Genomic DNA, 5,804 nt, shown 5'->3' on the forward strand with positions numbered 1-5,804 from the left:
TGAACTTTTGATGAACTGGGAGAGAGAGGGGTTTGTGTAGGAAGTGAGTGTAAAAGTGTGAATGTGTGAGTTGTGAAGAATATAAATACACATAGAGAGCATGCAAAACGACAATGTTAGAAGCAGTTGAGGAGTTAGAAAGTTAATGATGGCACATTAACCAAGTTGACACGCTTAGGGGAGACATGATTACAGCCCATGATAGAAGTCTAATCCCCAAATCAGCACACTACTCGAGGAGATCTCAAAGGTCTGTCTCTTGATTTCTGTTAGACAACTGTCTAGAATATCCAACGTCAGACGCAAGGTACCCCACGTGTTGATCTATCTGATCTTCAGGAATATCAAGGGATTGGTTCCTGAGGATTTCTGATTCAGATGACTCCTAACGGGTAGAAGTATCAGAGTCAGATCCAAATACCAGATGTTATTTCAGAGTCTTATTTCGCTATTTCAGATAAGCACATTTGGTTTATTCTGGGCAATTTTCAATTTTCAAATGTTTCAGAATAAATGAGAATCTATCTTCAGCGAGGGGTTTAGTAAAAATATCATCCCATTGATGGTTTGTATCAATAAATTTTAAGGATATTACCCCTTTCTGAACATAGTCTCTGATAAAGTGATGTTTTATTTCTATGTGCTTAGCTCTGGAATACAAGATAGGGTTCTTACTTGAATAAATGGCAGCAGTATTATCACAGAAGATAGGAACGTTACTCTAAAAAATCTGAAGGTCTTGTAGTTGATTTTTCATCCAGAGCATCTGAGTAGTGCATAGTGAAGCTGATATATATTATGCTTCTACAGTAGACAGAGCGATGGTTGACTGTCTTTTGCTAGCCCAAGATATGAGATTGCTTCCCAAGAACTGACAGTTCCCAGATGTGCTTTTACGTTCCATTCTGTCCCCTGCATAATCTTTTGACTAACTTCTTCTTTCTCCATAATGCAGGTTGGATGCATGGGTGTCTTTGCAGGTTTGCATTTTGCCATTTCGAATTTCTTCATAATGTCTTTTATGAATTTACTTTGAAGTAGCTTCTGAAGCTTGATTGATTTGAATTCCCAGAAAGAACTTTAGTTCTTGCATCAAACTTATTTCAAATTCTGCCTGCATTAGCTCCGAAAATTCTTGACACACAGAGGGGTTAGCTGAACCAAAAATTATATCATCAACATATATCTGACATATCATGAGATCATTTCTAATGTTTTTGCAGAAGAGTGTAGAATCAACTTTTCCTCTAATAAAGTCATGTTCAAGAAGAAAGTTGCTTAGTCTTTCATACCAAGCTCTAGGAGCTTGTTTTAGACCATACCGTGATTTTTTTCAGTTTATAAACGTGTTCTAGACATTTAGAGTTTTCAAAACCTGGGGCTTGATGAACATACATTTCTTCTGATATATAACCATTAAGAAATGCGCTCTTGACATCCATCTGATATAATTTGATGGAGTGATTTACAGCAAATGAAACAAGAAAACGAATGGATTCTAACCTGGTGACTGGAGCAAAGGTTTCATTATAGTCAATGCCTTCTTGTTGACTGTAACCTTGTGCCACCAGTCGTGCTTTGTTTCTGACTACTTCTCCCTTTTCGTTCAATTTGTTTATGAATACCCATCTTGTTCCAATGATATGAGTTCCTTTAGGCTTTGGGACAAGATCCCAGACGTCATTCTTTGAGAATTGATCCAGTTCTTCTTTCATTGCCAGAACCCAGTCATTGTCCTGAAGTGCCTCATCACAGGAAGTAGGCTCAAACGGAGATACTAATCCTAGAGGAGTTTCTTCAGATACTTTGAAAGTTGACCTTGTTCTGATAGGTTCATCCTTGTTTCCTAGAATCAAATCTTCAGAGATGTTTGGGCGATTTCTTGATCTTTTCTGGGTAGTTGAGATTTCAGTTGTTTCTGGACTGAGTTTCTCAGCTTCTTCTGATGCTTTAGTCTTTTCGTCAGAACCTGCAAGAGTCATCTCCAAATCTGTAAGTTTCTCAACTAGCTTTGACTTTTCAGGGTCAAGCTTATCATCAAATCTAACATGTATTGATTCTTCCATAATTTTGGTTTCTGTGTTGTATACTATGTAGCCTTTAGAGCGTTATGAGTATCCTAACATAATTCCTTTATGTGCTTTAGAATCAAACTTGTTCAGATGTTCTTTAGTATTAAGAATAAAACATGAGCATCCAAAAGGATGGAAATAAGAAATATTGGGTTTTCTTCCCTTACACAGTTCATAGGGAGTCTTCTCTAGAATAGGTCTTACAGAGATTCTATTCTGAATATAACATGTCGTATTTACTGCTTCAGCCCAAAAGTGCTTAGCCGCATTTCTTTCATTGATCATGGTTCTGGCCATTTCTTGGATTGTCCTATTATTCCTCTATACAACTCCATTTTGTTGTGGAGTTCTAGGGCATGAGAAATCATGGGATATTCCATTAGAATCAAACAGTTCTTCAAAGAACTTATTTTCGAATTCGCCATCATGATCACTTCTGACTTTGATGATTTTAAAGTCAAATTCGTTTTTCACTTTAGAACAAAAGCTAGTGAATACAGAGTGAGACTCACTCTTGTGCTTTAGGATTTTTACCCATGTCCAACAACTAAAATCATCAACAATGACCAGTCAATACTTCTTTCCATTGACTGACATTGTCTTAACAGGTCCAAAAAGGTCAATGTGAAGAAGTTCCAGAGGCTTAGAGGTGGAAACAACATTTTCCTTTTTAAAAGATGTTTTAGAAAAAATTTCTTTCTAACATGCCTCACACAGAGCATCTGAAGAAAACTTCAACTTAGGTAGACCTCTGACTAACTCAAGTTTATTTAGCTGGGAGAGTTTTCTCATGCTAATGTGACCCAAGCGTCTATGCCCTACCCGTTGCTCTTCGTGTACAGACATCAAACATTTTACATTTTGATCTCTTATATCTGAAAGGTTTATTTTGTAAATGTTGTTTTTCCTCTTGCCTGTGAAAAGAACTGTTCCATTATTCTGATTAATTGCTTTACATGTTTTTTGATTGAAGATTATATCATAACCGTTATCACTTAATTGACTTATTGATAACAAGTTATGCATTAATCCTTCTACAAAGAGGACATCAGATATAGAGGGAAGAGATCCATTACCAATAGTTCTAGAGCCTCTGATTCTTCCTTTCTGATTGCCTCTGAACCATACGAAGCCATCATCTTTACGTTCCAGGCTTTGGAACATATGCTTTCTTCCTGTCATGTGTCGCGAGCATCCAGAGTCCAGGAACCATGACTGGTGTCTTAACTCTGTTGCATAGGATATCTGCAACATAAACAATCTTATCCTTTGGTACCCAGAATCTTTTGGGTCCTTTGTGATTAGTTTTCCCAGAGTTTCTTAAAACTTTGGGTTTTCTAGCATTAGTAAAACGTTGTGCTTGTGCATGTGTGTAGTGATAAGAAAATGGGGATTTAGGTTTATCATCTGTGGAAGATTTTTCTTCACTAGGATCATATCCTATTCCTCTTTTGTTATTCTGACTGACTCCATAAATCATGGAAGCCATTTTGCTTCTTTCTATCCCATTTTTCAGAAACTTTTGAAAAGATTTTTCATATTTATATATCATTATGTTGGAAGTTTGTAGGGCTTGAGATAAAGCTTCTTCAAGTTTTAGACATTGTTTATTTGTGGAGTCTCTTTCTTTTGTCAGAGTTAAATTCTCATTCTTTAATTCTAAAATTGTTATCTCAAGCTTATCACATTCTTCGATGGTTTCTTCAAGGACCCTTTTTAGTGCTTTAAATTTTTATTTAAGTTTCTGATATGAGTTTAAAGATCCAGAAAGGCATGATTCAAGGTCAGAGCGAGAAAGGTCAGAAAATACCTCTTCAGAATCAGACTCTCCATCTGATGAGTTTCCAGAAGTGGTAGCCATGAATGCAACATTTGCCCGTTCTTCAAAGTCTAATTCAGAGGAATCAGATTCAATGTCGTCCCAGGTGGCCATGAGTCCCTTCTTGGTTTTAAAGGAGTTCTTCTTGAAACCTTCTCTTCGGGAGCCTTCTTTCTTAAGCTTTGGGCATTCGTTTCTGTAATGACTTGTTTCCTTATATTCATAGCATGTTACCTCTTTGTTTGATTTGTTTTTGGAAGTTGATTCTGAGCGATCCCCCTTGGGTCTTGGTCTTATGAAGTTGTTATTCCTTTTTCTCCAGAGTTGTTTTACTCTTCTGGTCAACAGGGATAACTCTTCTTCATCGTCAGAGTCTTCCTTATAAGAGTCGTCATTGTCTTCTTCTTCAGCTTGGAGGGCTTTGTTCCTTTCTGGTTTACGTCTCTCAGATCCGGATTTCAGGGCTACAAATTTGTTCTTCTTTTGGGGCTCATCTTCCTCAAGTTCTATCTCGTGACTTCTGAGGGAGCTAACGAGTTCTTCAAGGCTGATGTTATTCATATCCTTTGACAATTTTAATGCGGTGACCATGGGTCTCCACTTATTTGGTAAGCTTCTAACAATCTTTTTGACATGATATGCAGTTATGTAGCCTTTATTCAGAACCTTGAGTCCTGCAATTAAAGTTTGAAATCTAGAAAACATTACCTTTATAGCTTCATCGTCCTCCATTTTGAAGGCTCCGTACTTCTGAATTAGAGCCAGAGCCTTTGTCTCTTTGACTTGTGAATTTCCTTTATGAGTCATACTTAGAGAGTCAAGTATTTCTTTAGCAGTTTCTCTGTTGGTGATCTTTTCATACTCATTGTATGAAATGGCATTAAGCAGTATCGTTCTGGCTTTGTGATGATTCTTGAAGTCACACTTCTGATCATCTGTCATCTTGTTTTTGGCAATAGCAATACATGCCTCAGATACAGGAAGTGTGTAGCCAATAGTAACTATATCCCATAGATCAGCATCATAACCCAGAAAGAAACTTTCAATTCTGTCTTTCCAATAATCAAAATTTTCTCCATTAAAGATTGGAGGTTTAACATTGTAACTATCTTTTTCATTGGTGTTGGCCATAGTTTTTCTCACGTTGGATCTCTCTACATTGTTAAGTGTTTGATTAGAAAATCAATAACAGAGCCGAAGCTCTGATACCAATTGAAGGTAGAGAAAAACAAGAAAGGGGGGTTTGAATTGTTTTTAACGATAATAAAAACTTTTTGGAAATGAAGCACACGCTGAAATAAGTAATATCAACACTGAATTTTATACTGGTTCGCTTGAAACTCAAAGCTACTCCCGTCCACCCGGCTAAGGTGATTTCACCTTCAAAAAGGACTTAATCCACTAATCTTGAAAGATTACACAAAAGATCGTCTAAGAGAATAAAGATCTCTTAGTCCTCTCAAGTATACAGACTTCACAAGTCACTTGAGGAGAGTTTCAATAAGTAAATAGAATTACAGTAATGTTTAGTGCTTCTAGGTAAGCAGAGATTACACAAGGTAAGGGCAAAAGGATTGTTCACACTTTAGAGCAGCAACTCATGTGAGAAAGAGAATGAATAATGAATATAATAGTAATGTTGTATTCTCGTGTGGTTCAGGGTGTGTTCTTAGTGATACATTCCATCCTTTATATACGGGTGATGAGAAGACCGTTGAGTGTTTGAATGTCAGAATCTTTAGCAATGATGGATGATTAAAGTCATTAAACTCCGCGTTGTTTCCAAAATAATATTTGGGGCGCCATAAAACTCTTCCTGAAATAGATTCTTTCCATAAGTGAATTTCCTCATAGCTAAGTATTCTGAATCAGCGGATTCGAACATCAGAGTCTCTATTCAGCAAGTGTTTCTT

The sequence above is a fragment of the Lathyrus oleraceus genome, chromosome 5, assembly GCF_024323335.1.
Source record: "Lathyrus oleraceus cultivar Zhongwan6 chromosome 5, CAAS_Psat_ZW6_1.0, whole genome shotgun sequence".
Lineage (NCBI taxonomy): Eukaryota > Viridiplantae > Streptophyta > Magnoliopsida > Fabales > Fabaceae > Lathyrus > Lathyrus oleraceus.